Source organism: Elgaria multicarinata, chromosome 1 (genome assembly GCF_023053635.1).
Source record: "Elgaria multicarinata webbii isolate HBS135686 ecotype San Diego chromosome 1, rElgMul1.1.pri, whole genome shotgun sequence".
NCBI lineage: Eukaryota > Metazoa > Chordata > Lepidosauria > Squamata > Anguidae > Elgaria > Elgaria multicarinata.
The window spans coordinates 14815626-14838664 of record NC_086171.1 but is presented as its reverse complement, the minus strand read 5'-3'; positions in this window follow the sequence as shown (position 1 = coordinate 14838664).

Below are 23039 nucleotides of genomic sequence, written 5' to 3'. Positions count from 1 at the left end.
CATACGAGGATAAATCCTGCATCCTTATTCTTAGCGAGATTAAGATCAGTTCCTTTACACCTAGCTCCTTTATTTCTCGGAAAATTCTTTATATTTCCTTTTACAGCCAGTAGATGGTGCTGCTGTTATAGTGCTGCTGCGGAAGTACACTCAGCAAGTAAAGTGCTTCATTAGCACTTCCTCAAGAAAAATCGGACTTTCCCCGATTTTACAAAGGCGGGATAAAGGACATAAATTGCAGGATGAGCCCTGGAGGTTGATAATGTCATGTAAAGGTCCCACAAACTTCTATGAGTAACCAATCTTGATCACACTATATAAATCCTGTGCAGAGAAACCCTGAAAGTGCTTGCATTGGGTGTTAATTCTCCATTGGAACCCCTTTCTACCCTCAGCAAGAAATACCAATTTTTCCTCAGGACCTCAGAACGGAAAGGAAGAGATAAATTTGCTCTCCATGCCTACTGGCATCCTGTTAATTGTCAGTCTCCCCCTCCCCCCCCCCAGACCACACAAACACAAAGAGAGAGAGGGAGAGAGAGAGAGAGAGGATATTATTTACATTAAAACAAAAACAACAACCCTGCAACTTAGAGCACCATCACACCAGTGTTATAGCCCGCTGTCATGGTGCTTTGCATACAAAGGACTCAGATGACACCATCTATGTCCTGCCCTGATCTCATCTCTTCCCCCCACCCCTCTTTGCGAGGTTTCCAAGTGCAGGGAAGGAACAGTTTTTCCAGCAATATGCTCAACTCCCTATGTGTATTTATCATACTCAATCTTATGTTCTGAGGGCAAGCAGCATTGGTAATGAAAGGGAAGGGGCATATCAGGGCGAGGTGTCCCTGTGAACGAGCAATAGCTTGTAAGGGAAGGTACAAATGAGATCTCCGGGGTGGGAGGAAACAGCGATTCTGAGGGGAGGTGTGAAGATGAATGAAGCATAAGGCTTTCAAACACTAAGTAAACTGAGGGGGACAATACAAGGGCAAACGTTCAGGTGTGATGAAGCTCTTCGATCCAAAGGCACATCTAACATTCCATGTAGTTTGAACCTAAAGTAGATTGGATAGGACATTTCTCTTTCTTCATGAGTGCTTCTGTATGAAAGAAGGGGTAATAGCATTTCCCTCAGCACAAAGTTCATATGGACAAGTAAGAAGGTGCCAAAGTACTTTGAGGACAGTAACTCTTAGGCCTTAGCTAGACCTAAGGTTTATCCCGGGGTCGTCGTGGGGTTGTCCCTGCCTGCTCCTGGGATCCCCTGTGTGTCACTTAGATGAACAGGGATGACCCCGGGATGATCCCGGGATAAACCTTAGGTCTAGCTAAGGCCTTAGTGCTTTTCCAGATAAGGTCTTATTGAAGAATCACCATGGTTCATTCCCTCACATTTCACAGGTGATCCAGGTGACATTGTCGTCCTTTTATCATTAGTCCAATTTCCCCCCAGCAATTCTCTGGACTTTTTGGTTAGTGCAGAAAATCCATTAAGGAGTGAAAGAGTAGAACCGCTGCATATTTTCTTTGATAGTAGGGATAGGAAAATGTGGGATGGAAGCAGGGTGGAAAGAGTTGTCCGCGGGGAAGGTGATCGATGTGTTGGAGATGCTGCTCCTTTCCTTCGCTTGCCGCATATTAGTTGTTGAACAGCCATTTTGTGTCCAGCGGCTCCTTCGAGCTCTTCAAAAGGGTATTAGCAACCACATCCTTGTTTCTTTTTCTGCTTCACTCCTGGAATGCAATGTGTTTAGCACCAGTACTGAAATCACCTGCTTAGTATTGCAGTTTGCTTTGGTGTTTGTTTGCTTATTTGTTTTAAATAGAATTTTTTAATGCACGTTAGTGGTATTCTGGAACAACAGTCCTGCACAAGGACTATACTTTTTTTTTTTAAGGTTTTAAATTGTGTGCAACAGCTTTGTGAATGGTGGTGAGGGAGTCAGGGGGAGGGAAGCATGAGTGAATGTGGAACCAATGGTTTAGTGTCACATCTGTCTTCTTTTCTTCCTTTTCTTTTTCTTTTTTTTTCTTTAACTCTTTGAAATAGTAGACTTTTTCACTTACTTTTAGTGTCTGTGCTGGGGGAATGAATTTTGGAAAGGCAGTAACCAGCAAGGGGAAGTTTAAACGTTGATTAAACCTCCCCTTGTCGCATGCAGTGGTCCCAATCCAGATCAGGCACCTGTGTGCTTATTTGGTAGTTTAAGAAAAGAGAGAGAGAAAGAGAGGAGGAATTGCTTCCACATATTATTTGAAGTTTGCCCTGCTTACTTGAGATCGACTTAATCAGGAAGCCAAAGTATCTTTTGTATGAAATACAGGTACATCTCTCATGGCTATAAAGTGCTGTGGAGTGGTTTGCAACTTTTCACAAACTCCTGCCTGGTCTTTGGACGAGCCTACCTACCTGGATTTTTTCATAATAAAGAAGAGTTACCATGGCAACATGAAGTATAGACCTACCATTCTTTACACTCTCCGCATCTCCTGTTCTCCTGCCCACACGTTTGTTCGTGATGATGAATCATGTTGCTTCCACTTTAATGTCAGAATTATGGGAAAGAAGCAAACTGTCCTTCAAAACACACACACACACACACACACACACACACACACACACACACACACACACACACTTTAGTGATCAGAGAGGGTCTCTAGGGCCAGGGCCATCCCAAGACATTTTACTCCATTCTTCTAAGTCAATGTGCATGGTATCTAACACTGACTATGTTTATTTTGGTACCTGAACTGGAGAGTTCCCTTCCCTTAGAAGCCCATCTGGCTCCTTCAACTTTTCAGGGAGTTGTGAAAACACCATTATTTCAAAAGGTTTTAAGAGGGGAGTGTGGTAATTGAATATGCCCTGATGCTGCTTATACCAATATCCTATTTGTTATATTTGCTTGATAGGGCTTTTGCTGATTTACGTTTTATTATCATTATTTTATTTTATTTTATTTTGCTGTTGTGAAATTTTAATGATTCTCCTCCTCCTCCTCCTCCTCCTCCTCCTCCTCCTCCTCCTCCTTCTAATGTTCTGTTAGCAGCCTCGGAAGTCTAAGCAATAGAAAAATGGGATATAAATACTTTAGTAAGATAAAATGAATGAGCAAACAATCCTATACTCCTAGCTTTTCTAGTGTACAAGACCCATTTGTGATTTGGATCAAGTAATGAAGATGCTTCACTAGACTACCTAATTAGAGAATGTACTGAAAACGAAGGTCAGATGGATGGCCGTCAATCTCTTCCCCACCACCATCACCTTAAATTGAAGTAAAGTCTTAACATTGTATGCATTAAGGCATAGTGATCCATTTGAGCCTAGTGAGAAATATCTGATGGGCACATTCTCAGACATTTTCATGGATGTGTTCCCTCTTCCACAAACATGTAATAGCATAAAGTACCAATAAGTAGAGAATCACAATGATATTGCAGAAAAACTAGGAATTAGAGGTGAGCAAACTCTCCAAAGCTCACCTCAGATTAGTATGGAATTTCCCAACCCCAAAGTAGGGAAATTTCAGATATTTTTTCCAAGGCAATTCAGGGGCTCAAGAGAATTACTTCCCCAGACTCCTTCCTGGGTCATATACAACTTAATGGAGTGGTTTTGTTTGTGTGGCACAGAGTGGTAAGCGGCAGTTACTGCAGCCGAAACTCTCCCCACAGCCTGAGTTTGATCCCAGTGGAAACTGGTTCTCAGGCAGCTGGCTCAGGTCGACTCAGCCTTCCATCCTTCTGAGGTCGGTAAAATGAGTACCCAGCTAGCTGGGGGAAAGGTAACTGTGACTGGGGAAGGCAATAGCAAACCACCCCGCTACAAAGTCTGCCAAGAAAACGTCAGCGAAAGCAGGCATCCCTCGAGGAGTCAGCAATGACTCAAGTGCTTGCATGAGAGGTTCCTTTCCTTTCTTCCCTTAGATTGTGGGGGGATGGGACCCAGTAGGGATGAAGACCAAGGGTGGGATCCCATCTCCCTGGGGAGGACCTATGAGGGGTTGGTCCCTTTCACCCTCTGATTTTCAGTTGGTTTAACCACCTGCAGGTTTGTTTCATTAGCTTGTATAGGGTAGAGGGAGAAAACTGGCAGCTTTTCCAAACTGAATTTCAATCTGAGCTGGAGATGAATATGTGCACTTTTAAACTTGCTTCTCATTTGAGCTGAGCTATAATGAATCCTTGAAGTCCTTTGCCAAACTTTGCTGGTATGTCTAGTAGCAATGCCCTTGTAGGTTTTTAAATGATTTGGTTCATGAAAAAGAGTTTAATCAAATATAAAATACAAATACAGGGAGAAGGGATAGAAAGGGGAAGTGATGGGTAATTATTTCATTTGCTTTTGCACTCTCATTAGAAATTCTCTATCACGCTCTTCAACAAATGGTTTGTGTGTGTATGCATTTACAAATGTCCATTGACCTGGTTCTCACCTATTGACAACCCAGAGTACAGGATGAGTATGGGTTGTCATTGAATCACAGGTTGTTGCTGAATTATATTTAATGACATACAAACCTTCACTATGGTTTAACAATGGGTATTAACTATGAACAACCTAGACTTCACAACCCAACAATAAACAATGAGTCTCTTCCTGGGTTGTTCATGGTTAACCACCAATAGTTAAACCATAATGCAGGGTTCATTTAAAATAACAACTAGGCCAATGGATTGGATCCAACTATGTCCTTCCATGAATAGAAATAGTCATTCTGTTCATAGAAGGGCCCTTTCCATGAACAGAAGAGATACTGGCCCTTTCTACACCTAAGGATCATCCCAGGCAAATGGAGGGATCGTCCCTGCCTGCTCCCAGGATCCCCTGTGTGTCATTTGGATGCACAGGGATGTTCCTGGGACAATCCCGGGGGGGGGGGGAGGGGGAGAGAAGGCAGGTGTAGAAATGGCCTTGGGTCCAGTGGAGGATTCATGAATGGAAGTGAGGAGAAGCAATTTTCATCACTTCTCCTTGCAGTGACCAATGCTACCTCCAACATAATCACAGAGGATCTCCCAACTCCTGGATTAGATTTTCAGGGGCTGCAGGAGAATACAGGAAGCAAGGGGAGCTGAAAGCACCTTCTTCCTTGAGTAGTACTCTATTCACAGGCCTCTGGATCCAACAGAGCCTAAACAACAAGACATCACCAGATCTCTCCCAGCATCAGGAGAAGAAAAGGGCGAGTCAGAATGAAAAGAAAGAAGAAGAAAAATTAAATTCTGACTGATGCAAATGAGCACACACCGTTATTTGGATTTCTTTTGACTCCAACACAAATGGAAAAACAGTGTTTGGCCCATTATCTCACTTTCTTTCCACCATGAAAGCTCTTGACCTTGTCTGAGATGCAGATGCATGTTTTGTTGTCTTAGTAATTAATGTAGACTTTGTTCATCTTCTTAACAGCTACATTCAGTCTGCAAAGTGCCCCCCTTGAGCCCTAACAGAAGAGCAAAGTATCAACAGCTAATGTAATACGCAGTTCTGTCACTTTTGACCACTGAGCATCTAAATTTAGTACCTCCCAGTCAGATAATGCAAACAAGAAAAAAGTGGGGTTTAGGGTAATTTACAGCTAATGCAAGAGAATAGAACAAATATCTAGTCCCATTTAGAAGGAAAATAAAAGTTGAGATTTATGATTTTGTCCTTAGTGTCAAAGGAAGTGAGTCATGAATTCTCTGTCATGCTGATTTGCTTTGTGTCTCAGATCAAACTGGCTTATGGGGCTGTATATCATGGAGACAAACCTACAAGACCAGATGGAATTGATAGGTTGGATCTAGGTTTAGTCATACTTAGAGTGGACTCATGTAAATCAAGGGGACCAGTTAGCATGTTTTGAAACCAAGTATGACTAACTTGATTTCAACACATCTACTTTATGTATAACTAAATCTGGATCCAACCTGATATAATTAGGTGTCATGCATATACCTTTAATGCAATTATGTTCATTGCTATATCAATAGTAACAACTGCAGCAGATCGGAAGAGTTAACATTGTATATCTCTTTCATTAGAGGCACAGATCTCTGTAAACAAGTGCCATGGTTTCCATCCTGCCCACTTTTACGGATTCCCCTTGCATCAAAATGGAAGGCTCCAAAATGATTGGGAGACTTTGAAGAAAAGGACTTCATTGGATATTCTCCTTCACTGATCATCAGCTTAGATATGGGGATGAGAGAACTTTCCTGTGTGGTATTTCGATTTGCTTCATATTGCTCTTTCACCTGGTGAATAGCTGTTTTAGACTTGGAGAAAGCTGTCTCTGGGAGCTCTCCACATGTATATTTGTATGCAGAAATAGCACTTTATCATGAAATTCCATTGGATGTAGTTTTGCCAGACTATCCCATGCACCAATCCTCTGTGCAAACTTTCAATGCATGGACAGATATAACAGAAAAATAAGTGGAGGAATGACCGACAGCAGGGGCTGGAATGGAAGGATAGGTGGAGATAGTCTGTTGGAATGTCAGAAATAGACTCTAGTTCAGGGGTCTGCATGGAATATTGGCTCATGCATGTACATGTACATGCAGATACATTCGTGCATGCACGCACACACACAGTGATCCTGATACAGATATAGATCAAACTACTGTTACAGTGGGGAAAAGAAAGCTGTAAGGATCTCTTTGGGAGGAAGAGGGGAGTTTTCTTTCCACCTCTTTTTTGTTGTTTCCTCTATGAAGAAGCAAGTCTTACTGGTTCTTTATAGAAACAACTTTTTTAATGAATTCTCTCCTTCTCTGGAGTGGGCGATGCCTTGTCTTCTAATTAGTCTAAACCAGTTCCTTATTAACATTACTAGATACATTCACTATTCCCACATTCTTTCCCAAGAACCCTGATATAGGGCCTGGTCAGACAACATGTTAAGCCATGGTTAGGCTGCTAACCCTTTTGCAGCAAATGGTTAGTGAGCATGTTTAAACCATGGTAATGTAGCCACCATGGTTAGGAATGGTTCATGTGACACACTAAGACCTTTTCAGAAGATACGCTACACCATGGTGGTTTATTTATTTAATTATTGCATTTCTATACGGCCCAATAGCCAAAGCTCTCTGGGCAGTTCACAAAAATTAAAACCATGAAGACTATTCAAAGTATTAAACAAACAAAAGTATATACAGTATAAAAGTACAATATAACAGCACAAGCAGGATAAAACCAAGCAGCAATGCAGAGATTAATACAGATTTAAAAATACAGATTTAAAACAGCAAAGTTTAAAAAAACTATGACAAACTGTTAAAATACTGAGAAAATTAAAAGAACTCCACCTGGTGTCAAAAAGAGTATAACGTAGGTGCCATGCAAACCTCTCTAGGGAGCTCATTCCATAGTCGGGGTGCCACAGCAGAGAAGGCCCTCCTTCTGGTAGCCACCTGCCTCACTTCCTTTGGCAGGGACTCATGGAGAGGGACCCCTTCGCATGATTTTAGAGTCCAGGCAGGTACATATGGCAGGAGGTATTCCTTCAGATAACCTGGCCCCAAGCCGTTCAGGGCTTTGAATGTTAATACCAGCACTTTGAATTGGGCCTGGAGCTGGACTGGCAGCCAATGAAGATGGAAAAGGACAGGTGTGATGTGATCTCGTTGGCCAGTCCCTGTTAATACATGCTGTGTGTTGTGTAGACTGTGACTTAATGTGCATTTGAACCATTCCTAACCATGGTGGATACATAATCATGGTTTAAACACACACACACTAACTATTTGCTGCAAAAGGGTTAGTGGTGGCCTAACCATGGCTTAGCGTATTGCCTAAACAGGCCCAATGTGATGGTTCACATGACACACTATGCCATAATGTTTAGCTCAAAATGCTTAACCACCATGGCTTAGTGTGTCATCTGAACAGGGTCATAGATTGGTCTTTCTCACTGCTGCTACCAATGAGGAAAGCGCGATCTGTATCAGGATTGTTGGGGGAAGGAATTTGGCAGTGGTAATTCAGGACACACTAGGGGGCTGCAATAAAGCCCTTTGGGGACCTACATTATATAGATATATACTCACTTCTTTGTTTCATGTTGGAGACTCAAAAGTTGTTTTTCTTCCCAAGTTCAAGAACATAAAAAGCATATAGAATTAAACAAACGAACAAAATCAATGTGCTCTTTTCAAAGGTCTCTAACTTATTAGTATCTTAAAGATGGCTGACAGTTAATTACATTCATCAAAGTTTTCTTTGTCCTTCAAATCCTACTGACTTTCAGTAAAGTTCCAGGGTAATTTCAAGAGGCATCTGTATTTTCCTTCTCTGAAAATTTTATTGATTGTTGTTCTTAGACAGATCCACTCTTCTTTGTTCCACTATTTATTCATTTAAGCATCTACTTTCCACCTCTTTGAGTTTCTAATTAATTCTTTCAAGATCTTCTGTTGTATCACAGAACATCAAGCGTATTTTTAATTACAGTTTTTCTCTGCATTATTATACTGAATTTTCAAGTGGGAAAATGCAGCTTATCCAAGAAAAGTAAGGGCAGGTCTACACCTTGTGTTATGTGGAATAAAAAGCAGGATATAACACTATGAAAGCGGTATGTGTGTTGTACCCCAACAGTTATCAGTGCATTTCAATACTACTATAAAGCAGTAATGTAGATCTAGTCTTACTTAAACAGAAACAAATACTTAGATATTTTACCCTTCTGCTTTGATGAAAACGCATCATGCACTCTGGCATTTTAAATCTGGTTTTGCTTTGCATTATGGAAATGATTGGCCATTATTGTTCTAAGTCATGTTAAAAACGAGTCTAATACTTAAACCCCACATTTAATTTCTTTTTCATTTATCTCTAAAAGTCATTCATTTCTACCTCAGACATCAAATAGCTAAGGATTTCCTTATCTTCAATCACCCTTCTACTTCAATAACCTTCAGGTATAGGCACTTTTCTCCAAGGTTGTGTCCATAGAAACTCAAATATACAGGTGAGTTGAACTTTTGCTCCATTCTTATGCAACCAATGAACAGCTACGCAATTACTGTCCTGGAATTTTTATGTCTTCAGAAGTGATGGTCAGTTGTTCGTTGCACAATTTATTGTTTTTATTGGGTCTGTAACCGCATAATAAAAATGTATGTATGTATGTATTGCACAATTCTTTGTGCTTTGTGCTATAAAGTATCCCAACACAGCCCAACAACAACTTCACAAGGGGCATTTCAAGTCACTATTTCCTAGGCAAAGACTTCACACTGAGACACATTTATTTGTTTTCAAAGGTCAACAATTTTGTGCTTTAAGAAATAATGTGTCCACCATCTTCTGGTGTGAGGCAAATCCCAAGAGATGAGTTATAACAAGACAATGTTTTCTGGACAGCAGGGAGAGGGACCACAGTTTGCAAATAATGATGTGCATATTTAAGACCATATCTATTCAAAGCAGAAGAGTCTGGTGGCTCTGATTTCGGTGGGGGCTGCAAATCCATTCTGGGTTTCAGTCAGAACCAGCCAGAACTCTAAAAGAGCTATCAAAGGTTCTGGACTTATTTTGTGGGTAGCATTCAGCACCTTGGACAGCTCCTTTAGAGTTCTGGCTGGTTCTGACTGAAATCCAGAATACATTCACAGCCCCACTGAAATTGGAATCTCTACTAGTTCAAAGGAAAAGCAAAAAGGCACCCACCGCATCCATTTCCTTTAATGTATTGAACAGCTTGGCTTTCATTCCTTCCAAGTGCCATGTTACCAGTTCACACTGCAAATGTCTTCCAGTCTCTCTGCTTTTATTGGTGAAATTTATTTTAAAACGTCCTGAGTCTTTTAAGATGTCATTAAGGAAGTTTCAGTTAAGAACATTTGAACATGAAATTTAAGCAACGCTACAGAGGCCTGCAATATGATAATTTGTTCCTGAAAATGAAAACAAGCATATAGGAACTGTGAACTAGAGGGACTGGCACTCATTGGCATTTCTGTATGGCTTATTATTTCAGTAGATGCTCTCTTCCTTCCCACCTCCCATACCCAATAGAACTGCTCAAATGCTTCTAAAACTGAGCAGCATGACAGCTGCTTGAAGAGAAAGCAGAACTGATTAATGTACAGAAAAAGAAGAATACTGCCCAACTATACTGTCTTCTTCCACCAGAACTACTGCTGCATAAGACAAGACGCCTGGTCTTAAACTGAGATGTGTTACAGGTAGCTAAGTTTTTCAGCTAGTTGTTTTAAAGAGGCTTAACATTAGGTTTTGAATGTTGTGGTCAGGTATAATTAAAGAGTTCCTCCTTTGCAGTAAATGAATGTTGTTAATTCAACATTGACGTTTGTAGCTATGCAACCTATTCATTCCTTCGTATCCCAATCTATGGGGATAGAAAATAAGCATTAAAAATAAACATTTTGGGAGCAATTTCACTACCTGAGAAAATGATAAATAGATCAATATAGCATTGGCTTCTTGCACATGTGCAAGACTCCTGCTAATGCACAGATCCATTTTATGTTGCATGTTCCAGACACAAGTCAGGGAGGGAGCAGTCCTATGGCCACCAGACTCTGACCTCAGTGCCCAGAAACTGCACTCCCCACCCCCTCCCTCACCCCCTTGTAGCCGCTGTGGTTTTCTCCATGCCATCTATGTCTTCTTGCTCAGAAACAGAGTGCAGAGACTGTGAAAAAGCGACAGTCCTGGAGTCAGGGAGGGGAGGAGACCGCGGAAGCCACCTTATGCAGCTTCCGATGCACTGCACAGCCTCCCCCTCCCACTCTGAACCTCCTTGGTTAGATAGGCAAAATTGCCCATCCAGCCAAAAATGCAGGGTGGCTGGAGCATGGAGGTGAGGATGCGTGCTCTAGTTGCCCTGCATTGGATACTCGGCAGCCTCTGACTTTGGGGGCTGCTGACTAGCTCAATAGGATTGCACCCCGAGTGTATTTTATAGACTAATGCCCTGACCAACAAACCCCTGCTGACATGAGGACTCTAGCACACAGATGGAGCTTCTATGTCTTCCCTGTGGAGTTGAGAGCAGAGGGAAGCTTTGCATTGGTAAAGGATCACTGCCTCATCAGCTGAAGTCAACATGAATGGAGGAAACCAACAAACGGGGACTCAAGGAAGCTTATTGATGCAATGACCTTGGCACCTACGGTGCTGCCACAGGGCGTAATGCTAGAGAAGTGTCAGAGGGGAAAAGCGGCAAGCTACTTACAAACTGAGCCCAATGTTTTGAGAGGTTTGGACTCACCTCATAACTATCCTAGATGTTGCGAGGTGGGAAAGTTTTACTCCAAGAAACGCCAAATGTCAGTCTAACCCTACCCACTAACACCAGAGTAAATGACTGTATGATTAAGTTATATGTGGGAGTGAAGTACTTTGAGTAATTAGGTTTTCCTGATAATAAGTGCCAGTAAAAGGCATTGGAATTGGAAGGCATTTCTTCCCTGTGTCTCATTGTAATCATAAACAAGACAAAGAAACTCCCTTCTCAGTTCTTTGTTCATGAATTGTGGGACATCTGTACTTCTTGTATTGAAGCTTTATTCTGTTTTGAATTAGCTTACTTCTGCTGCTTTCTAACGAACTCTCTGGGGTTCATTGGCAGAATGCAAATGTTGCCCTTTTGTTATTGTCCATGTAAGGTTGCCTGTGAAAATTGCAGGGCTGCTTTCTGCTTGTTTGTAGTAACTTTGTAAGTCCTGCTACTGCCTCCCTGGGAGCAACAGTGCCACAATCTCCTTGTTTCACAGGAAGTTATTCAGAGGTCAGATCTTGGCGCCACTGATTCAATAACTAAAGGTTCTTCCCTAAGCCATTTCTTCTTTGCTTACGCTATTTGATTTCTTCTACTTTGGAAATTCATTGTCTCCTCTTTTGTCCAGGCACAGTCTACTTAGTAAATGGATTTATATTGATAAAAGCTTAGAGCTATAATAGTGATTTGATAACACCTTTAAAAGCAAGACTTCCTTAGCTCAATGAAACCCAAGGCTTTGTACTGAAAGATGCCTGATTCATGTTTGGCCATTGACTAACATAGGATGGGATGGGTGGAGAGTTGTCTTTTTCAAGTACACCTACCATCAGGAATTCAGAAAAACTTCTTAGCCTCTCCCCCATTTGAAAGCATGGAGGCCACAAGCTGGTAGGAACCTATAGATTCCCCCCCCCCTACAGTTAAGACAGCTTAGAGAGTGGATGCAAAGAATACTAAGAGAAAGGGGGAGAATCAGCTGAAAGAAACAACCTTTACTGGCTATGGTGAAGTAGTGTTACAAGACAATTCATGATTATATTGTATATAGAGATGGGTGGACAGATCAGGCTAGTGATGGCCATCACTTTGGATGGTTTAAAAAGGGGGTTGGATAAATTCCTGGAGGAGAAGGCTAAATGTGTTTAACATTTATTTTATTTATTTATTTATTTATTTATTTTTGCATTTATATCCTGCCTTTTTTCCTCTAAGGAACCTCAACAACAAGCAAACAACAACAACCCTGTGAGGTAGGTTGGGCTGAGAGTCTGTGACTGGCTTGAAGTCACCCAGTGGGTTTCCATGGCCGAGTGGGTACTAGAACCTGGATCTCCCGACTCCCAGTCCAACACTTTAGCCACTACCCCACACTGGCTCTCAGAACAGCAGAAGCAAACTCCATTGTATTCCTGTTGTAATAATGGTACTATGTTTTGAGTATAAAATATGAAACTGCACATGCTCAGGGGATTTATGCTTCTGCAATCCCTGATAAAGAACAGTTTCTGCTATCCCTGATAAAGAACAGTTTGCTCTAACATGGCCTTCCCCAACCTGATGCCCTCTAGATATTTTGAACTTCAATTCCCACCAGTCCCAACCACAATGGCCAAAGGTTGGGAATGCTGGGGCAAGTGTGAAAACTAAGGGCTCCATCACATGTGGGAAAACACGCCCCCTACTGTTGTTTCTCCACTCCTGGTTTCGTTGGTCAGTTACTTCCTGTTTCAAAACAGGAAGTAAACAACAAGCATGATGCCCATTCAGTCAGGCATTCTATCATGCTGCTTCTCCTGCCCATAGCAGGAGAGAGCAGCAACTTCCAGTTTTAAAAATATTTTGTACTTTCTGTGGGTTTTTTTGTGGCGTAAGGAAGGCCAGAAGGCGCGGAAGGCAGATGACTTCATGTGAGGGACCTGTGAAAAAACTGTGAGTGCCCAGTAACGGATAAGCCAGCAGGTCTAGCAAAGCCCTTGGTGTCATTGCAAGGGAGGAAGATGGAAACAAAGCCAGAATTAGTTGCCTCCACCATTGGCTCTGGCTCTGCGTACAATTAGCTACTCTGCCCCACCAGTCTCAATGGGCACCAGCCACTAGTATTTCCCTGCATTTGGCCCATTGACTATATTCTGTAAAACACCCTTGCAAGCAGTTCTTTGCCAAGCGGCAAACAGCCATATCTCAGTTGTGCTTGTGAACATGGTTGCACTGCCGTCATTGAAAAATGGATATATTTAGAAACTTCAGTGGGCCAATAACAAACTCTACTTATATATGTAGTTCCCATGTTTGAAACAGCCATGTTGGGAATCCCCACTTCCTCCCCTTTCCCCATTGCAGCCTCCTGCCTGCCCTCTATCAAAAGCAAATCCTGGAAGATGAGGAAATCCTTTAGGGGAACCTCTGGACCAGTGTGAAAAACAGGGGCGGGCAAATATTTTTTGCTGCGTAAGGCAAAAGGCCAGTTGCTCCTGCTCTCCTCCGTTCCCATTCAAGAGCTGACTGATTGAGTGTGAAATTCTATGTACAGATCGATGAACATGCTTCTTCCACCTCTTTTAGGGCAACTTTTGTTCCTAGGACTTTAATCTCCTTCTTTTTGTACACATACCCTTTCTCACTTACATTCTGAAGTGTATTATATATTATCTCGGCCACTAATCCTTTCAATGGAGACCCCAACGTTGTGCAGACTTTATACTGTTAGTTTTTCCCTACCCTGTGCCTGCTTACCCTACCCTGTGCCTGTTTGCATTCTCTTCCCCTCCTTATTGCTTTACTATGATTTTATTAGATTGTAAGCCTATGCGGCAGGGCCTTGCTATTTACTGTTTTACTCTGTACAGCACCATGTACATTGATGGTGCTATATAAATAAATAATAATAATTATAATAATAATAATAATAATAATAATAATAATAATAATAATATCAAATCCTCTAGTTAAGTTAGGAGCCTTAAAACTGTCTTACATTTTGCATGTTTAAACTTTAGCTGGTTCTGATAAAACACCTGTTTCTAAACCCTGCATTTTATTCAGGCTTTTTCAAAAGGTACAATTTTATGTCTTCAATAAGAACTTTAAAATCATCTTTCTCCTTAGTGGGAAGTCTCCTAATGATCTCACAAAACTGAAAGCCTTTTTGTGTATTATAGGCACTATGAGTAAGACGCTATGACATTTAGAAACAATACAAGGCATAAAGTATTTATTTTAATTGTAGAAATTATTCCATTCAGGATTACAGAATCTTTTCCAATAAGGATGGTTCTGAAATTCCCCTCATATTAATTTCCTTCTTCCAAATAATCTATTTTTTTTTCTTTTTGAAGTAGAGCAAATCCATTAGGAATTCTCCATGGTTCCATTAAAAAAAATACTCCAAATTTTGTACAGAGCACTGTGGATTCTCCCTCAATATCACCAACATGCACATTTATAAAATACTGCAAGAAAACAATTTTGCTATGATTGTTTGCACAATTGTATCAATATTTATTTTGTGCAGAATTGTTCCAATGCAATGATTTGTACCACTGTCCTATAGCGGAATATTGTAATTACACAAGTGGAAAACACATTTTCTTTCATTTTCTCAAATAATACTGCATTTCCCCTGCTTCTAACCCCCCCCCCCAAAAAAAAACTCACCAAAAGTGCTATTTATTTATTTATTTATTTATTTATTACATTTTTATACTGCCCAATAGCTGAAGCTCTCTGGGCAGTTCACAAAAATTAAAACCACAATAAACAAAAGTAAAACTGGAGGATCACAATGTCATCTAAAGAATTGATAAATGACTGTGAGTACGGAATAATGAATGCACAATAAATGCCTCATGTAGAAAAGCTCTTTGTGTAGAACTTGGATCTCAGTTCTGTGACAAAACTGAAAGTAGATACAGTAGATTAACAGCCTTATATATAAAAGCTCCTGGTGGCAAGTGGAGACAGATGTGGAGATTGTACACTCATTTGTGCTATTTTCAAGGAGAAAATGAGTGTTGCAAGAGAAGAAGAAGAAACCACCTTAGAAAACTCACTTCCCAAGTCTAAATGCATATACTTTGAAGCCAGCCCTTTTGATTTGAATGCTCTGCTTTCAAGTGAGTGTTCTACGATCACAGTGTGAGAAGTCTGTCCTGATCAAAATTTACTAGGTGCTTTCAAGTGAATGTTTTTATGCTTGGCAAAGATGCTATAGAAAGTCTCTTGGGGCCCAAGCCTGGCTATACCATTGCAATGTAGTGAGGAAAGTGAATCAAGCAAGCTGGCTTTGGGTGTCATGAAAGGGCAGCAAATTTGCTATTTCATTTATTGTATTTTTTATACTGCCACAGAGAGGTGCCTGTGGAGTTTTCTGTGATATAATAACTTGACCAGCCTTGAGTACTCTGACCTTGATTTCGGGAGGGAGGGTATTACCAATGGCTGTTCTGCCTTAAGCATCAGAAAGTGTTTGGCTGGTCCTGAAACTCCTTTGTATAAAGCTGAGCTAAATTTTTTAAAAATGAAATAGCAATAGTCCATCATCTTGTAGTTGAGAACATATCATTATCGCTCAGTAAACAATCATCTCTCTTTTGTAGTCTTGCCAGGCAAAAATACTCATCCTATGATGACCAGCCATACACATACACACCAGACTATTATGAATGTCTTATACAAGCTAGGTCTAATATGTATCAAGGGAAAACCTTTTCGTAATGAAATGATCTGTGGTGAAACTAGTTAATACAACATTAACTTTCGGCTTCTTCACAGAATTGAGATCTGAGCTCTACCCAAAGAGGTTTTCCTTTCCTGCTTTTCTGCTACACATCCTCTAGACGGCACTGTGCTATAGTGGAATACTGCAATTACACTAGTAGAAAAATAAACTTTCTTTTGCTTTCAGAAATAATTCTCCATTTTCCCTGTTTAAAAATAAAAATAAAAAGGGGAGGTGCTGTTAAAAATCAGAAGTGAAACTGGAGAGTCACAACGTTGTCTAAAAAACCCCCATAAACAACAGTAAGGAATGACCAGCACCAAATACATGCCTCATGCAGAAAAAACTCTCTATTTAAGTAGAGAGTGGCTTATATTTAAGTAGGCAACGCTAATCTACACTGTGAAGAAGAAAAATGGATACATACCAAAGTACTTATGCAACAGGAGTATCTGAGGTCAGGGACATGTGGATTTTTTAAATAAATAAATAAATAAATCCCCACTCCTATTATAGGATTTCCACTTCAGTCCTAGTGACCCACTGTGTAAAGGGCTGGCGAGCATAGCTTCCTGGTAGAGTACATACCTTGCATTTAGTGTGTGACTGAGTTAGTTCCTGGTACCACCAGTAGGATCAGTTAAATGGAGATGGGGAAGACCTCTACCTATGAGATCCTGGGGAGCTGCTACTAGTAGACAGTGCTCAGCTGGATTGACAAATGCCTTCATACATTCTAATGCGCAAAGGGATTTTCTTGGCATCATGGTAAGTCTGTCCAGCCATTGAGCCACTGTTATGTCATGGAATGTTTATAAAGGCAATTGTGGCCAGAACCAGAGCCAAAAGTAGCTGTGTTGCTGTTGTCCTTTTCCCCTTTCTTCCAGCCCCCTTTCTTTCTCTCCCTCTTCCTTCCAACCCAGTGGGCTGCCAGGGAAGGGACAGATCACTCTTGCCAGAGGTCTAAACTGATCACAGGGGTTTGAAATTAGGCTGAAGGATGCATGAAATGAGGCCCTGGTTTATGGATTGGATTTCTCTCAAGTCCACACTATCAAATTAGCACAGCAAATGCATGAGCTGAAGGTTGATTTGGACTCCTGGTGATTGCTTCATCCTGCATGCAGCTCACAGCAAGATCTCATTTGGTGGTACTCTAGTACATGTGGATTTTGTCACAAGCTGGACATGGGGTGAAGCTATCAAAGAATTGTTTCACTACAAATTCCACTCAGAATAGAGCCATTCAACCTACACAGTCACTGCATCAATTTGGTTGTGTGAATTGTCCTTTGCTTACAGGCCTTCATTCACTCCATGTCCAGGGGACCTAATTTCCTTTGTAAATGGTATTTTGTGCCAATGGTCTAAAGAAAAGCTTGTTTAATTGCAAGCTAAGTCTTATATTTTGCAGTCACTGACATGTGTAATAGCACAGCAGTAGGCATAAAGTAATTTATTTTAATTATAACATGTCCCTGCAGAGAGACAAATTCATCTAGAGTAATGATCAAGCACAAGAGTGTTGCTATGTCACCATTGTGTTATTCTGAATCTAACTCTCCTTGTGTGTTTTTGTACTGGGTACAGACTATGTTCATAGAATGAATCTGAATTTCAAGGTGTAGATTAAAATGCATATTTAAGTAAATTATTTTTGTACATCTCATCCAGCAATTTTAAATTTGAATGTATACTTGCAAACAGAACAAAGACAATATAATATGTACAGACATAATCCCATTATATAGCTGAGTCAAATCTGACTCAAGGAAACTGATCTGACTGCAGCTTCTTAGTGGGTATAAGTATTTATTAGTTGTTTCAACCATCATGTTCATAGACTACAGCTTCTTAATAATTGGTTTTGAGTTATCTTGAACATTTTCTGTAGATTGGCTCAAACACTGGTTGATGGAGAAATGTTAGTTTAAAGATGGATCAATTTCAATAGATTTTTTATTTATTTGTGTTTTAAAATCTTGGATTTATTTGAGCTTCTGTCTGAATTTTAAAAAAAACCTCCCAAAGTAAAAGAATGGTCCATAAGTCCTAGCAACTCAGAAAAAGATGATCCTCTGCGGAATCTACAGTCCAAACACATTTGAATCCATTGTGGATTTCTATGACATCCCTCACTATAAACTTAGTATGTACAGATGTGTGACATCACAGTATGCAAACAACATGCACACACACGCACACACATATATATAGAAACTTGGTCAACATGTTTCTTGGTTTAAAATTGCCTTAGAAACTCCCATTGCTTTTTACCCAAAGAAAGGGGGAATTACAAAAATATGCTTACAGCACTTCCTAAAGAGAATGATATTGATAGAACCATCATTTTTCCTGCATTTGAAAAAGAGAAGAAAAGCTTGTGAATATTTCATTGGGTTTGTAATAAACATCCTTCTTCTATCCCATAGAGGGTATTTTTTAATGAGAGATTGTCTCCAATTTGTTCTGCTTCCATCAGCAGTAAGTGGAAGTTGAAAACAACAACAACTCTAGAGCACTGCATTTGCATTTGAAGCTGTTACTATAGCAGTCTGTTGGTAATGTACAGGCAACACCTCCCTGCTTCCCCAGCATGAATCACAGATTTATCCACCACCAGCTTCTGAACAGGAGCCAGACCAATATGTTTGTAAACAGCTGAAATATATGTCGGAAACAGGAAGATAATTTGAATAACTGTTTTGAACACTACCACAAAATGGCTGCCATGAGAGGCATGGCAAAGGACAAATAATCTGCTCAGAGGACTGAGTAAAAGGCAGAGATGTGGTCTGAGCATCAACACACTAAACAACTCCTTTGGACCCATAGTTTTCAGCACCAACAGAAACCTATTTCACAGTGATCCCTGTTGGTGGTAAGAAAATGTGTTAATTTTATTTAAAAACATAGGCAAGGTAGGGTACCCTTTGGCATCATGTTGCCTACCCTGGTTTTATAGTTCCAAGGATAGCATCTCACACACTTTAAAAAGCAGAAATACATGTCATTATTCTCATTGTTACAGCAGAACTGAAAATGTCCAAGGAGAGATGCTGCTGGGGGGGAAATAGATGAGTAAATCTTTTATGCAACCATTAAGGAATAAAAAGCAGCTAGTTCTCATTTGGTTCCTAAGGAATGAAGGCAGACAAGTACAGAATAAATGCTTGTCTGCCGGGCATAAGTATTTGAGACATGCTCTGGACAGAATGCAGGAGATGGAAAAAAAATCGAGTTTGTCGCAGTCAGAATAGGCATTAAGACTTGGGGGGAAACAAAGTCTTAAAAGCCAGTGAGATTAAAGAGCATTGGGGACAAGCTAAGAGGGATCTCAGTGGGCTGTGCAGGATTGAGGAGACAGGGCCAGGAGGTTGAATAACCACTCCAGTACATTGTTAGCTACCCTTAATTTGCAATTAAATGTACAGAATATACCCATTTCTTTCCCCTACCCACACCGGTTCAGATCTTTTGATGCCTCCTAATTTTGGCATGATGTGTCAGTGTCCCAGGCAATGTGGCAGAGGATGCAGCTGAGGCATAATTCTGAACAGAGGTGATGCTGAAGCTTTAGAAAGGTGAGCCATGGTCTCAAATGGGCAATTTTGTCCCCTGAGCCATATATGGGCATGCCGAAACGGCAATGAAATTCGTGCCCACTTACTAAAAGCCATCAGTGTTATAATCACGCCATTGCAATCACCCACTCCTATGGTGGCTGCAGCAACCAGGTCTTCATCTCGTACAAACGCCTCATGCTCCATGTTCATTTTACATTATTTTAAATCACATCATGGATCGGAATATGGCAACCCGAACTGCACGTGGATTTTGCCACTTAGGCCAGATCTACACCAAGCAGGATATAAGACTTTGAAAACAGTTTCATGAGCCCCAACAGTTGTTAACGCTGTTATAATCCATTTTAATTAATTTATTTATTTATTTATTACATTTTTATACCGCCCAATAGCCGAAGCTCTCTGGGCGGTTCACAAAAATTAAAACCATCATAAAACAACCAACAAGTTAAAAATACAAATACAAAATACAATATAAAAAGCACAACCAGGATAAAACCACGCAGCAAAATTGATATAAGGTTAAAATACAGAGTTAAAACAGTATAATTTAAATTTAAGTTAAAATTAAGTGTTAAAATACTGAGTGAATAAAAAGGTCTTCAGCTGGCAACGAAAGGAGTACAGTGTAGGCGCCAGGCGGACCTCTCTGGGGAGCTCATTCCACAGCCAGGGTGCCACAGCGGAGAAAGCCCTCCTCCTAGTAGCCACCTGCCTCACTTTAAAGCAGTCGTGTACACCCTGCCTTACATTCAGGCACCTTTTCTCAGCTGAAAATCTTGAGAGTTGATCTTTTGTAAGGCAAAGGCTAAAATAATACCGTATTTCTTCGATTCTAAGACGCACTTTCCCCCCAATATAAACATCTCTAAAAACGGGCTGCGCCTTAGAATCGATGGCGTCTTAGAATCGCCTGCAAAGTGTGCTGTTCTCCCTCCACCCTGCTCTCGATGCCCAGGCGGCTCAAGGGCTTGTTGAGCACCTAAGCAGCTCTGCACTTACCATATAGCCTGGGGAATGTGCTTGGCCTGATTGGGGGCCTCAGCGACGATCCGCGGCTGCCCTGGGCCTATTTGTGCTCCCCAGAGCTAACCGGGCTCACACATACACCAACAGAGCTCCGAGCACTAAGCGAGCCCCGCCCGCCGCACCACGAGCACAGCCGGCCCGGTTGGGCCTAGTGGGCATGGCTATGCGGCTCCGTTCGGGTCGGGCCTGGCGCGCGCCTCGCCTTGCGCATGGGGCCGGCGCGGACGGGCGGGTGCTGGAGGGCTCGTGGAAGGTTGTGCGAGGCAGGCGGGCGACGCCGGCTTCTTGTGGCTGCTGGTTCTGTGCAGCAGAGGAGGAGCAGCAGTGCCAGTGGGAAGATGGAGGCGACGCCCGGGAGGTGAGTTGCTGGGCTGGGGAGCGGGCGGGACGCGCTCCGGGACTCGCAGCTGCGCCTCGTGAATGACCCCCTCCCGCTCCCTGCAAGAAGTGGTGGCAGCTGGTAAAGCCTCCGGGCCCTTGCACGTGCTCCCCGGTTGGCTCCCACCCACATCTTTTCCCTTACCTGCCTGCAATCCGCTCCCCATGCATGGCAGAATATTTTCCCCCCATATAAACATCTCTAAAATGGGGTGCGCCTTAGAATCAATGGAGTCTTAGAATCGAAGAAATACGGTAGTTTGAATCCAAAGGACTCCTTCCAAGATCCAACCATCTATTTTTTATAGAACACAGTGTCATTTATTGAAATCTACAAATATTTATAATAAATTATGATAACTGTATAAGGGACAGAAGAAAATAAGTATTACCAAAAATATATTATTCTATAAGTAAGCCAACATAATGCAATGTAGAAGTAGATCAATTTATTTATAATTAAATAACTGAAACAGTTCCAAAGGAGAGAAAAAAAACCCAGCCTATTTGGTAAAACAATCTTTAGTTTGAAAATTAGCTACCTGCTGAATTCAGGTGTCTTCCCACACCTCCCACATTCTATAATATAAAACAGACATTTTTTATTAGCTTGATGCAATTCGTTGGTGATATTTTATGACTCGTGTTCTGCAATTTAAGCAGAAGACAGGATCACAAAACAGACGCTGATGATACTGCAGAGGCTCAGCTTAAGATCTATAACTGTTCAGAGCTGAATATTCTATAGTACACTGATTCAACTATAAAGATTTGATGGCTTGGTATAAAACGGTATTTGCCACCCACTCAGAGTGCTATTAAACTGGGCTCAGTTCTTGAGTCAGTTGACAAATTGCAAAGATGCAAATGAAGGTTCAGAATGGGGCTTTGAGAGTAAGTGAAAAATGATTCAAATTGGAAAGCAACTTCCCACTGTTTAATACAAAATACTTTACATAAAGTAAAGTTATCTACCATGGACAATATGTTGATGTGTTATTTGTTTTCTACGAATTCTTCCCAGCTTAGAAAGAGAATAAGCTCACAATGGCATTATTCAGCTTCAGCTGTTATAGGCCCAGGATTTGTGTGTGTCGGGGAGTGGGAGGGTGGGGGTCGGTGAAAACAAAGAAAGGAAAGGAAAGAGGGGGTACTTTATGCTAGTTTCAACAAAACACGGCTAGTTCTGTTACGTTCTCCTTTTAGACACCAGATTGAGCAATGCAGCATTCTCAGGAGTGCATTAAGCCAAATGAACAGCTCCTTTTCCAATAGCGTGGAAGCCACCCTAAACAGCTAGAGCTGCCATAGCTTTGTTGAAGCCTTGCAGGCCCTCTGTGCTCTACAAGAATTGATTTATCCTTTGGCTGTAGGAAGAAGACTTACAAAGCTGGCAATACCTATTACAGCTTAATTCTCATTATCTGCCTCTGGCATATAGAAGTTCATGCCTTTTGAAAATCTCCTCCTGAAATTCTGTTCACTGAATTCTGTTTCTCCATGCCATCACAAATGTACTTCTACACAGCTGGCATGCTTTCCTATTCACCTTTGCTACCGTGGAAAAGGTAGGATGGCCAGTGAAGGACAGCCATTTATGCCTGAGACATTTATTTGTTGCTTATACACAACTTTTATTCTGCCAACTGCCATACGGCCTTTGTTGTGTTTGTCTTACAACAAATTTCAGGACATTTTGCTACCTGAGGAAAGGACAAGATGGTGCCTCTGCTCATCCCACAGATAGAAACTGACTAGACTGGCAGTCAAATCTTTTTTCAACAGTGGTGATATGGCAACGGTGGTATGACCACCACACCTGAGGGCTGAAGGCTAGCTTAGGGTACAGCACACACAGGGCAGGTCGTACAGCACACACGGCACAACAGAGGATGCCCACCCCCTAGAGGAATAGCTTGGGAGAGAGGCTGCCACCACTGCCCCTAACCCCAGTATCCACTGGTTGAGGCCACCATCTCATTCAGCCTAATGGTAGGGTTGGCCCTGACAACCCTCTATACCCACATTATCTGTATAAGCCATTCACTAATTTTATAGTTGAAGAACTGA